The sequence below is a fragment of the Theobroma cacao genome, chromosome 9 (genome assembly GCF_053813885.1).
Source record: "Theobroma cacao isolate CCN51 chromosome 9, ASM5381388v1, whole genome shotgun sequence".
NCBI lineage: Eukaryota > Viridiplantae > Streptophyta > Magnoliopsida > Malvales > Malvaceae > Theobroma > Theobroma cacao.
Genome location: NC_142647.1, coordinates 20,553,271 through 20,568,068, shown reverse-complemented (window position 1 = coordinate 20,568,068; position 14,798 = coordinate 20,553,271).

Genomic DNA, 14,798 nt, shown 5'->3' with positions numbered 1-14,798 from the left:
ACCGAAATTAAAATTTTTCACTTCTAAACCTCAAATCTTACTCCAATAAGTCAAATGGGGCCAAAAATCTTTTCTAAAAATTTCCATTTTGTCCCCAGGTGGCAAATGACCATTTTGCCCCTGGATAGCAAAAATTCCAGTTTGACTCCAAATTGATCCTCGAACTCCGAATCACCATATTAACCCATTCTGGGACTTTAAAATTCTTAATTTCATTGTAAATTCTCTATTTGATCTAGTTCAAGGCTTAAATCAACTTTATTGTACCTCTAGGTACAATACCGACTTTTGTAAATTTTTCAAGACTCTCTTAGCATGTAAACATGCTATCCACCACATGTATGTCATCACAAATATTTCTGTAGAGTCAGGCTTGTCATCTTCTCCCGCACTTGGATCAACCATATGATCCTCCTTCTTGATTGACTTCGACATCCGGCTAAATATTAATATTTTAATATTATTTTATTCTAAAAATTTTATCTTGTCTCCTTGGTACCAAAAATACCTTATTATGCCTCACTTGACTTCCAAATCGCCTTTTATCTCACAAATTCTCCCCCGATAAAATTATTATTGTTTTATTATTATTTTCTCACTTGCGAAACATTTTATCCTAAACTACTCCTTTCGTCTTTTATCACTTCTAAACATTTAAATTGACCTCAATTTGCATTCGATCAACTTTATTTATCACCATATCAAAGTATGGGGTATTTCACACAAAATCAGCCCATTTTCTTCATATGGCCGGCCAAAGGAAAACAAAAGGAAGAACAAAGGAAGAAAAGAAGAACAAGAACCCTAGGTGAGAAAATTTAAGGGAAAATTGGTGGATTTCAAGTAATCAAGCAATCAAAGGTAAAATTTCTTCATTTTGACTTATAATCTACCTTTCCCATGCATTTCTCCTTATTTTTCATGGTTAAATTTCATATTTTCATGGTGAATTCATGGCTGGCCGAATGGGTATGGAGAGAGAATGATGTTGGATTGATTTGATTTCAAGTTATGTTAGTGTTTTTAGTTTGTTGGTGATGTGTAGCAAGAAAAGCCAACAAGAAAAATTCATTTTCTCCCATTACCCATAAGAGGCTGAATTTTCTAGGGAGAATATTGAGGCTGAAATTGATGATATTTCATGATATTTTGGTGATATTTGATGTTTGGTGAGGCTAGAAATTAAATGGGAAATTTTGGTGTAAAAATCTGAATTTTTGCTCAACGTATAGACAAGTGTGATTATTGATCCGGGACTGATAAATTGAATCTCATTCATAGTCACTGAGGTAATTTAGGTATAATTGGAGTGTAAAAAGTGAGAAGAATTGATTTGGAGTTAAATTCGAGATTTTAGCCAATTAGACCGAGTATAGTGTGACTTAGGTCGAATATCACATTTAAGCGATTAATCGGACATTTTGCATCCCATCGCATGCATTCATTTAGATTTAGAGAGCCTGAAATAGTTTATGACAAATTGACACAAATTATTGAATTTGGTGTCATGTGTGATGTATAGGTGGTGAGCTATTTGATAAGGATAAAGAGATTACACCAAAGACCAAAACTAGGAGTATTTCTACTCTTGATACTGTGAGTAACCTTACTATCGTCTTAATTATCTAGAGTGGTTTTTATTCGATTTTTGTGGATTTTATGAAAAATGAGTTAAATGGTAAATCCTTGTGATTTGTAATTAAAATGTCATTTAATAAATGATTTTGTAAATTGTCTTGAAATGAAATGACGGTTTGGAAAATAGAGTAATTGGAGACTGTTTTCATATGTTGTAAATTCATGGTTTGAATTGAATGGCTTATGACAATATTGGCATGAATGGTTGAATTGGTATTTATGTTGAAAATGTATAAATTGTTGTTTGCTTTGATAGGCTGGATAATGATAAAATTGTCATATCATGTTATTGAATTTTATTGATTGGTGGGATAATGATGAGCTTACTGCAGTGGGCGTGTAAAGCCTGACCTTATAAAATACTTGTCATGACATGCATGTGATGGATAGCATGTTTGCATGCTAGGAAAGGCCTAAAAATCGTTAAAAGCCGATAGTGTACTTAATAGTATAACTAAGTTGAACTAAGCTTCGAACTAGATCAAATAGAGAATTTAGGGTGAAATTGAGAATTTTAAAGTCCTAGAATGACTTAAAATGGTGATTCGAAGTTCGAGGATTGAATTGGAGTCAAATTGGAAATTTCGCTATCTAGGGGCAAAATGGTAATTTTGCCATCCGGGGACAAAATGAGAATTTTTTTGAAAGATTTTGATCATATTTGACTTATTGGAGTATAATTTGAGGTTGAGAAGTGAAAAATTGTAATCCCGATATTTTTCAGAGCATAGGGGTAAAATGGTAATTTTACCACCCTAGGGGCAAAATCGTAATTTTCCACCACCAGGACACTTGTCCAGTACATGGTCTTCCCCTATCTTTATTTTGACCTTTGACTAATCATGTGGTGGAGAATGGAAGCATAATTATTAAAGTATAAAAAAAAAGAAAAATGGACTAATAAGCATGTGACATGTGTCAAGTAAGGATATTTTATTATTTTCCATAAAAATCAGCCCATATTTATCCTATTTTCTCTTCATGTGGCCGGCCATAGTAAGAACAAAGAGAGGAAAGGAAAAACACAAAACCTAGGTGGGAAAATTGAAGAAAAAGTGTGAGATTTCAAGGAATCAAGCAATCAAAGGTAAAATTTCTTGATTTTGAATTGTGATCTACCTTTCCCATGCATTTTTCCTTATTTTCCATGATTAAATTTCATGTTTTCATGGTGAATTCATGAGTGACCAAATGGGTATGGAGAGAGAATGAAGTTGGATTGATTTGATTCTAAGTTATGTTAGTGTTTTTAGTTAGTTTAGCATATTTAGAAACAAAACAACAAGAAAAAAATTCATTTTCTCCCATTACCCATAAGAGGCCAAATTTTCTAGGGAGAATATTGAGGCTGAAATTGATAATATTTCATAATATTTTGGTGATATTTGATGTTTGGTGAAGTTAGAAATTAAATGGGAAATTTTGGTGTGAAAATCTGAATTTTTGCTCAATGTAAAGACATGTGTGATTATTGACCCGGGATTGATAAATTGAATCTCATTCATAGTCACTGAGGTAATTTAGGTATAATTGGAGTGTAGAAAGTGAAAAGAATTGATTTAGAGTTAAATTGGAGATTTTAGCCGATTAGACCGAGTATAATGTGACTTAGGTTGAATATTACATTTAAGCGATTAATCGGACATTTTGCATTTCATATCATGCATTAGTAGTCTAAATTAGTTTAATTTCAATTTAGTACCAATGTGGTGAATTTCTCGATTTTTTACTGTGTCAAGGTGGTGAGTCATCCAATAAAGGCAAGGGAATTGTACTTGAGGACCAGTAGTCTGAGTATTTCGAATATCCCCACTTTAGACATTGTGAGTAATCTTACCATCATTTTAATTATCTAAAGTATGTTTTATTCGGTTTTGGTGAATTTTATGAAAATGAGTTCAAATGGTAAATTTTTATGTTTTGTAAACAAAATGTGTTTAAATGAAAAGACTTTATAAATTGTTTTGAAACAAAATAACGATTTTGAAAATGGAGTAATTGGAGACCACTGGTATGTTGTAAATTTATGATTGGAAATTGATAGCTTATGTTGTGTTGTTATTGTGTTGGCATGACTAGTTGGGTTATGTTTTGTGAATTGTATGAATTGTTTTATTTTACCCTTGCAGGCTGGGTAGTATTATATTAGCCTTGTCATGCTGTTAAAATTTTATTATATGGTGGGTTTAGCTTGCTGCAGTGGCCGGATTCTGTGGACCAGCCTATTAGAGGGCACGAAATTCAGATATAAATATGTACCTTGGTTAGAGAGGCGCGTAGGGTATCTCCTGAGGTATGGTTAGAGTCCATATCACGCCGAACCACCTCGTGATGATGAACTCCGCTAACGCCAAGGAACGGTTGTGTTTTTCAAACTAAAAATATGTTTTCGTGTATACGAAATTTTTACAGCCTTGGCGGACTCGGTAAGATACCTCGGCCAAGGTATCCTCAAGAATGATTTTGGCAGGAGCCAAGTTTTTTTTTAAAATACTCATAAGCCATGTTGACTATTTAAATGAAATGAATACTTATGTTATGAAAAACTTATTTGGATGAAATGTTTTAATAGTCTCCTCTTACTCAAACTTTAGATCTTTTGAATGATGTTTGTTCACTCACTGAGATTTTATAATCTCACCACCCTCCTTTCCCTCCATTTTAGGCTCAGATTAGATTGTAGATAACTGATCTCATCGAGGACTACCGTTGGGTTTACATTCTTCAAACTGCAGGTTTATAGTCCTCTTTACTTTTGTTAATTTGGGGGCCCACTTATTAATGTAAATTAAATTAAATACTTTGGCTTACTGTATTACAGTATGTATGAATTTATTTAACTTTTACGCTACAAAAATTATTTATGTATAACTCTAAAAATATTATTTTATAAGAAAATAGAATATTTTACTTAACACTTCTTTTATTTTCTTATTATATCCAAATAATCGAAATTTTGTTTTAAATGAAGATTTTAGACTTTAAAACTCACTTTTGATTATGAATTATATGTTTTGTACTTGTATATTATATTTTAGCCGGTTTCGAAATTTTTGGAAAAAAATGACTAAAATGCCCTTGTGAGACGAAAATTATTATTTTATTTGTTTTGAGTTGGAAACAGCTTAAAATCTTCTAAAACATGATTTTCAGCAACGGTTACTCATTGGGGAAATGAGATGCTGATATTAAGCCTTGCGGGGTCCTAGTTGGCATTTCGGAAAATGAGTGTCTATCGGGGTACCGCGACGATTGTCACGAACTCAAGAGGAGTACTGGGTTGTGACAGGGTTGGTTTTCGTGGACCAGCCTATTAGAGGGGCACAGTAAACCCCGTTATATCTTACCTCAGTATGAGAGGCGCGGGTGGATAACTCTTGAGGCTAACACTTTTAGAGTTCACTTCACGCCAAACCACCACGTGAGGGTGAACTTAGCCAACGCCAAGGAACGGCTATGTTTTCAAAATAAAAACATAATTTATGTGTACATGACTTTTTAACAGCCTTGGCGAATTCGGTTGGGATAACCCTCGATCAAGGCACCCTGATAACTGAGTATGAGACTGATTTTTGGCACGAGCCAAGCTTTTCAGGAAATCATAAGCCTAGTTGTTTATTTGGTTGAAATGAGTTGTAAGGTAATAAAATTACAGTATGATGACTTATTTTAATTGTCTCAATTTACTCGACTTTAGATGGTTTAGATGGTATCTGTTTACTCACTGAGATTTTATAATCTATCCACCCTCAATTCCCCATATTTCAGGCTCGGGATAGTCGGTAGATAGTCGATTGCATGAAGGACTTCAGTTAGCCTTGCATCCACAAAATTGTAGGTTCACAGACTTGCACTTTATTGGTTAGTTGGGGGCTCACGTGTCACTGTAAAAGAAATTTTATACTTCAGTTATCTACTTTAAAGTACATATGAATATACTTAGCTTTTACACTACAGAAATTATTTACGGATTTCTGTACAAATATTATTTTTTTTAGAAAATAAAATATTTTATTGAATATTATTATTTTATTTAAACAATTATAATTTCATTTCAAAAATTATTTTAGACATCTAAATTTACTTTTAATTATGAAACATGTGTTTTTCACCCACACACCATATTTTTGGCGGGTTTCGATATTTTCGAAGAAAAATGACGAAAATGCCCCTATGAGCCAGAAAATAATATTATACTGTTTTGATTTGGAAACAACTTGTGATCTCTTGAAATGCAAGATTTAATAACTGTCACTCATCGGAGAGATGCGAAAGCTGATGCTAAGCCTTGCGGGGTTCCGATCGGTATTTCGAGTAATGAGTGCCTATTGGGACGTCGCAGCGGTTGTCATAAGCCGAATTGGAGTTCCGGGTCGTGACAAATTGGTTACTAATAAATATAATAAAAAATATTTCAATGATCGTCATTTAATGAATATACAATTTTATATATAAGTTTTGGCTATTTTACACAGTTGTTAAATATTGATATTTGCATAATTTTATGGGAAAAATGATTGGATGAAATTCTTTTTTTGAAAATTAGAGTTTACTTTCATTATAGATATATGGTTAAATGTTTTGAAAAATATTATTATTTATTTTGTCCATTTTCATTTCCATTCTTAATTTTGATCTGAAATTAGTGAGAACTAAATGGCTTTATTTTTTGTAATCAATTCTTATTCATCATTTTAACATCTAACTAACTCCATCAGTGATTGTGGAAAATATTTTTTTACAAAATGATCCAAATAATAGAAAATATTTTCGATAGCTCATCTAAACAATAGAAAATATTAAATTTTCCTATAAAACACTTTATATAGAAAAAATTTTTCACCAACAAGTTATTTTTTGGTTAGCAAATGAACCCTTAAATAGAAAACAAATTTCAATTAGATTGTCTTATAGTGAGACTCTCGACAAAAGCCAAGGTAAACACTAGATAACGTTGGTTTGTACGTACCAAGGCTTTTATTCACATATGATCAACTATATGTAGTTCTTTAAAGAGAAACATCACGACATGGACTTAAAATTTTTATCATTGACGATCATGGACAATTTTCAAATGATTCGAAGCTTTTTGTTTACAAAGAAAATTTTCATTACCTATCTTTAGGTAAATTTCATATTTTATATTAGCTTTCTCTTTTTTCACTGCCTATATATTTGAAATGTCAAGACATTGTAAAATTACTGCTTATCATATTATTTGGACAATGTACAATTGATGATATTATCATCATCTTCATAAACAAATAGCAAGGTCAACCTAAAATAGTACACTACACACCTTCTTTATTAATGTTACTCATAATATTTTCATTACACTTTTTTTGTTATTCAAAATTTTTTTAGTTTATTTGTCTTTTATTGTTAATGTCATTAGAGTGAAGTAAATAGAAAAATAATAACTTACGCAACGCGTAGGTAGCCCATTAGTATAATGTTAAATCTAACTTTATTTTATTAAAAAAAATTATAAAGCGAACATCAAATTTTGTCATAATAGACTATTTAATATAATTGTTTCTACATTTAGTGCAAATTAAAATAATGTGATCCGGAATCAACTATGTTAAAGATGGCAAATTCTACAATAAGGTCAATTAATAAACAGGTCATTATTTTTGACCTTACTGTAAGGTCAATTAATAAACACTGTTCAATTTATGAGATTAAATTGTGACCATTGATTTAAAACTAATAAAGAAACAGGAAAACCAATTCAACCGGTTAATAAAAAATTAAAAAGTCAAGAGAGATAAGAGCTCTCCCTAATAGAGGAGTCAGGGGAAATGAAGACTCTCCCCAATAGACTGTGTTCTCTCTTAATGGAAGAATTTTTTTTGAATTATTTTATTATGAGTTTCCTGGCCAAGTTTATTTTCCTTCACCATCAATAAGTGGGCAATTTTGTTGCAGCAAGTTTACAATAGCAAGCCATCCTCGGTCTGAAAGTTTCCAAGACAAGAGACTCTACCAAGAGCTACTTCTAAGGCAACACCTACAGGTATGATATATTGTTTGTTGTGCCTTATGAACTGCCTTTTGTTTTTTCTGTTAAAAAAGTGTAAATTTGCATGGAGAAAGGAAGTCCTGCAAATGCATCTGATTTAATGCCATTACTAGATTTCTGTTTCCACAGATATTTGCAAAGACAAAGTGCTTCCCTCTTGTACTTTAGACTTTCAACCTATTTTTTCTTTTTTTTCAACCGTGTTTATCAAGGATATTTGTTCTCCAAGTTTGGGTGAGTAATCTAAGCTACATGATTTTTACTTAGTTGGTATGCTAATCTTGCTTACTATAATTGTCTTTTTTTTGTTTCGTGCAGGCAACACTGGGCATATTTGGACAATTTTCTGGGCACATTTAGATGGCACATTTGCTTTAACTTTGGTACATCCTGGCATTTACATTTATTGAAATTGGAGTTCAATGAATATAATGCAATCTTAGTAGATGCACAAAAGAAATGATACAATGTTCCTGTTAGCAAGCTTGGAACCTTAGTTGATTAGCATGCTGACATTGTGACCCAATAGCATTAAAAGCATAGTATTGGTTTTGTTTAGTTTTGTTATGAAAATTCTTTTTACCATGTGATCTGTAGTAAATTCTTTTTGTTTTTTTTGGTAATTAAGGGAAAAAGTTGTTAAAAGGGGAGGCTTACACTTCAACCTTTTGTCTAGTTAGTCATTATTATCCAGCCAAATTATGTTGCTTTGATCAATGCTTGAATAAGTTTGCATAGTCCTCTGATTTTTCTTGCTTAGTATCAACAATTCTTAAGCAAACAAATGAATATTGAAGAAGCAAAAGCGAAAATCATTATCATTAGCAGACAAAAAACATACCAAAAACTATGATAGAGGGCCATTTTCCTTTGCACTACCCAATCCAAAGGGCCCTTTTCTAATGAAACCAAATAAATTCATAATTAAACATATCATGCAACAGTTTGACTTCTAACTAAAACTCCATGCTAGATTTACATAACTTGCATAGATATGCATTTTATTTATAAAATCATAAACATGATAATGCTATTTAACTCATGGTGATTTAGAAAATTCCTATATCATTGTTACTTTCCTATGTTTGAACTCACTATTCTGAATATCATTCATATCAATAAGTACCTTATGGAAATTGATTTAAAATTTTATGGGGATAGTCTGCATTTGAGCTATTTTTTTCTTTTCTTTTCTATTAGAATTTTTTAAAAATAATATGGTTTATAAGTTAACAAAAATGTAGTTGTGTTTGAACATCGTTACTGTATAACTTCTTAATTTTATGCTTTGGTATTTGTTATTGATGTTTGTCACAACAATTATTCAATTCATAATCCTATTTAAGGCTGGTTATATTCACTTTGTAATGCAGTTTTACAGATACGGTTGTTAGAAAATGTGTGACAACAATAATGAGAGATGTTGAGACTATGACAAAAACTTCTTGCATGGATTTCGTTTTGGAAAAAGGTGAAAACCATAAAAACATAGATGGCAACAAAGGCCAAGTCATTAACAAATCTTGTTGTTCAAAGCGACCTAAGAATGCCTTTGTTTTTTACTAGTAAGTGCGTACATATGTTGCTTTTTTTTTAATTGACATAATTATAAGTATTATTGTTCATTACATTGTGAAATTTATTATATATTGATGTTTATGTTGACTGTCACGACCCGGAACCTCCCTCAGGCCCATGACAATCGCCGCGACGTCCCAATTGACACTCATTATCCGGAATGCCAACCGAAACCCCGCAAGGCTTACATATCAGTTTCTTTCCTTTTCAGTGAGCAATCATTGTTAAATATCGAGTTTTTAGAGAATATATACTATTTTAGATCAAAAACAATCAAAATAAAATTTTCGCCACATAAGGGTATTTTGGTCATTTTTTTCTCAAAAATTTTGAAACTGGCTAAAACGTAATATACAAGTACAAAACACATAATTCATATTCAAAATGAGTTTAAAAGTCTAAAATCTTCATTTAAAACGAAATTACGGTTATTTGAATATAATAAAAAAATAAAAGAAATATTAAGAAAAATATTCTATTTTCTTATAAAACAATATTTATAGAGTTATACGTGAATAATTTTTATAGCGTAAAAGCTAAATAAATTTATACATACTGAAATACAGTAAGTCAAAATATTTAATTTAAATTACAATAACAAGAGGGCCCCCGAATAAACAAAAGTAAAGAGGACTGTGAACCTACGGTTTGGAAAATGCAGATCCAATGGTAGTCCTCGATGAGATCAGCTATCTACAGTCTATACTAAACCTGAAATGGGTAGAAAGGAGGGTGGTGAGATTATAAAATCCCAATGAGTAAACAGACATTATCATAAATATCTAAAAGCGAGTAAAATGGAGGCAAGTTTAAACAACAAATTTCAACCCATTTCATAATGTTTCCAATTTATTTCTTAAACCATAAAATATTTGTAATTTACCAAAACAGTTGTTAAGGCTTATGTCTTTTATAAAAACAAGGCTCAAGCCAAAACTAATCCTCGGGGATACCTTGGCCGAGGCATCTAACCGAGTCCGCCAAGGGTGTTAAAATATTCACACGTGAAACACATTTTTATTTTTAAAACCAGCCGTTCCTTGGCGTTGGCCGAGTTACACATTCACGTGGGGGTTCGACGTGAAGTGAGCTCTAATACTACCCCGGGAGTTACCCTCCTCGCCTCTACAACCGGAGTAACTATATAACTGGGTTTACCGTACCCCTCTAATAGGCAGTCCACGGAAAGCCGTCACTGCAGTGACTAACCCACCAATTTTAATAAAATTTCGACAGTATAACGTGGCTTTTATTTATTTATCCAGCCTGCATAGTAAAACAACTTACATAAATTTCCCAATGCATTCACAAAATATAGCCACATATACTCATTTCTCATAAGCCATTCCTAGGAAAATATATAATTTTCAAGTCAATTTGCAGCCTCCAATTACTCAATTTCATAATCAATACAATATATTTTTATTTGTCACATTTATTCCTAAAACATCAAAAATCCCGTTTTAATCTCGTTCTCATTTTATAAAATACATAAAGGGCATTTAAAAATAAACTCTAGATAATTTACAATAATAATAAGTTTACTCACCGTTTGTACAAACTAAAAGCTTTCTAAGCGCCCCGATCACTACTCGTCGGGTACGACTTCTTTGCCTTTTCCGGAAGGCTTTCCTCCTAGACACATTACAAAAATTTACACAATTCATCACATTGATGCTAAATCACTATATAATTAACTTAAATCCTATACTAATGCATGGTATGAAATGCAATAGCCTAAAACGGCTTAAACGCGGTATTAACCTATTTTTGGCACTTTGCCTGCTAAATTGCTAACGCGCTCCATTTTAGCTCTAAATCATCCCATTCTCTCTCCAACATTTCTAACCATTAAATATCAGCCAATAACCTTCTAAAAACAACAAAATCAGCTCACTCCCTTCCTTGGAAAATTCGGCCAAAAATGGGACATTAACTCGGTTAATTTTCTACTTTGTTTTTCTATCACGTTTAATCGTTTTTTATCATTTTCTCTTCATTTCCCTTAGAATAAAATCAATTCATCATCATTGTACAGCATTGAGCATCCAGCCAAGAGTGGGTATTGTGAAAATTTAATGATTTCTTGCCCAATTTAATTTCTAAACACATTTAACTAACTAAAACTATCAATTTAACTAAAAATCAAAACCTAAAAATTTCAATTTCTCTCCCCTAGAATTTCGTCCAGACCTTGATATCACTTTTTGATCTCTCTCCTCAAGCATGCTAAATGGAAATAAAGGCATAGGAAAGGTAGAAATCAAGCTAAAATCGAAAAATCTTACCGTTAGACGCGTAAACGGTCGAAAACCGTGAATTTCTTTTGAATTTTCTTGTTTCTCTTTGGTTTTTCTTTTTTTTCTTCCTTTCCTCTCTATTTCCTCTCTTGTTCTTCCTTATGGCCAGCCAGCACTTAAAATTTGGGTTTAAATGGGCTGATTTTTCATTAAAATAATATTATATCATTAAAAAAATGCCACATGTCACTTTCCCATTGGCCCATTTTTAAAATTTCATCCATTTGTTTCCAAATTTTCACCATACACTTGTCTCATATATTCATAGCTTAGATAAAATTCTCAGACTCATCCAAAGTCTCGGTGGAGTAATTTTTGAAATTTACACTTTTACCCCCGTAAAAGTGAAAAATTACATTTTTGCCCAAAAAACTGAAAAATTGCCCATAGACATATTTCTCATCCCTTATGCTCATACCATTCTCCAATTTGTCAAATTTGATCTAAATTCTCTCAAAATCTCAAATTTTGTCCGCGGGTGGTAAAATTACGATTTTGCCCCTACACTCCAGAATTCACCAGAATTAAACTTTTTCACTTGCTATCATTAAATTATACTCCAAATAGTTAATCTTGGTCAAAAATTTCACTCCATGATCAAATTATTATCTTAGGTGGCAAAATGACGATTTTGCCCTTGAACATCAAAATTTCCAATTTTACCCAAAATGAACCCTCGAACTCCGAACAATCATTTTTAGTCATTCCTAGACTATAAAATATTAAATTTCATCCTACAATTTCTATTTGAACTAGTTCGAGGTTAAATCAACTCAAGTGTACCGTTAGGTACGATATCGGGTTTCGTCTTTTCTTATGTGCTTTCCTAGCATAATAACATGCTACTCAGTGCATGTATGTCATGACATGTATTTATAGGGTCGGGTTTTACAATTCTACCCCCCTTAAAATAAAATTTTGACCTCAAAATTTCACTTACCAGATTCGACAAATAGATGCGGGTATTGGTTCCTCATCTGATGCTCTACTTCCCGTGTCATTTCCTCCATTCGAGCACTTTTCCACAACACTTTGACCATTGAAATACTCTTGTTTCTCAGTACTCGATCCTTTCGATCCAAGATACTCACAGGTTGTACCTCGAACTTCAAATCGTCATGCAACTCGATCGGAGGTGCTTCGAGGACGTGAGAGGGATCTGGTACATATTTCTTAAGCATGGAGACATGGAAAACGTTGTGGATCCGATCTAACTCCGGAGGTAATTCTAACCGATAAGCCACTGGTCCAATCCTTTCAATGATTCGGAATGGTCCAATATATCTCGGGTTGGGCTTTCCCCTCTTCGCAAATCGAATCACACCTTTCATTATCCAATAAAACACTGTAATTTATCATGATAGTATAATCAATAAGATTTAATACTTCAAAGTATTAAAATTATTACCTTTCCAAGGAGAAACCTTAAGAAAAACTTTATCATCGATCTCAAACTCCAAGTCTTTTCTCCGTTTATCTGTATAGCTCTTCTGCCTATCCTGGGCTACCTTTAGCCTCTCTCGTATAACCTTCATCTTGTCATTAGTTAGCTCGATCAATTCCACACTCACTAACTTTCTTTCACCCACTTCATCCCAACAAAGTGGAGTACGACATTTCCTTCCATATAAAGCTTCGTATGGTGCCATACCAATGCTAGACTGAAAGCTATTGTTGTAAGCAAATTCCACCAATGGCAAATGTTTGTCCCAACTCCCAATAAAGTCAATGACACAAGCCCGTAACATATCCTCCAAGGTCTGGATAGTCCTCTCTGACTGACCATCCGTCTGTGGGTGAAAAGTAGTGTTAAATTTCAATTTGGTTCCAAGAGCTTCTTGAAATTTTGGCCAGAATCGAGAAAAGAATCGAAGATCTCGGTCTGACACTATAGAAACGGGAACTCCATGTAGCCTCACAATCTCATCTATATAGAGCTGAGCTAGCTTCTCAATAGAGTATGTACTATGGACAGCTAAAAAGTGAGCGAACTTAGTCAACCGATCTACGATCACCCAGATCGCATCCTTTCCCCTCTGTGTCCGCGGCAATCCCAAAACAAAATCCATAGTTACATGCTCCCATTTCCACTCGGGAACAGGTAAAGACTGAAGTGTACTTGCTGGCCTCTGATGCTCCGCCTTAACTTGTTGACATACGAGACACTTTGCTACGAATTCTGCTACGTCTCGCTTCATACCCGGCCACCAATAATTCTCCTTGATAGTCCTATACATCTTGGTGCTTCCGGGATGTAATGCATAGGCAGATGAATGGGCTTCTTCCATGATCGCTTGTCTCAACTGGTTTCCCTCAGGAACACAAACTCGATCTCTAAACATCAAGACGTTATCCTCTCCAAATCTGAACTCACTAACTCCCCCATCGGTCAGTTTTTGAATTTCTTTTCTTAACTCATCATCGGACCTCTGAATGTCCTTGATCTGATTAAGTAACGAAGGTCGCACAATGAAGTTTGCCAATAAGGATCCATCCTCACCATTTCTCAACTGGACCCCAAGAGATTTCATCTCTATTAATGCTGGAAAATAACAACTCTGAAGTGCTGCTAAAGACGATGAAAACTTACGACTTAAGGCATCAGCTACAACGTTTGCCTTTCCCGGATGATAATCTATCACCAAGTCATAATCTTTTATCAACTCCAACCATCGCCTTTGCCTCAAATTAAGCTCCTTTTGGGTGAGCAAATATTTTAAACTCTTATGATCCGTAAATATCCGACAATGCTCACCATACAAGTGATGCCTCCAGATTTTTAAAGCAAACACCACTGCTGCTAACTCTAAATCATGGGTAGGGTAATTTGCTTCATGCCTCTTTAGCTGTCTAGAAGCATAAGCCACAACTTTTTCATCCAGCATCAATACGCACCTCAACCCCAACTTTGAGGCATCACTATATACTACAAATCCCTTACCATTAACAGGAAGTGTTAAAACGGGAGCGGAGGTTAACCGGTTCTTTAGCTCCTGAAATCGATTCTCACAAACATCATCCCACACAAACTTAACTCCCTTACGAGTTAGACGAGTCAAAGGAGCTGCTATCAAAGAAAATCCCTGAACAAATCACCGGTAATAACCAACTAAGCCAAGGAAACTACGAATCTCAGTTACCGTTCTCGGTTGCTCCCATTGTAAGATTGCCTCAATCTTCTTGGGATCGACATAAATTCCAGCTCCAGACACCACATGTCCCAAGAAAACCACTTCCTTCAACTAGAATTCACATTT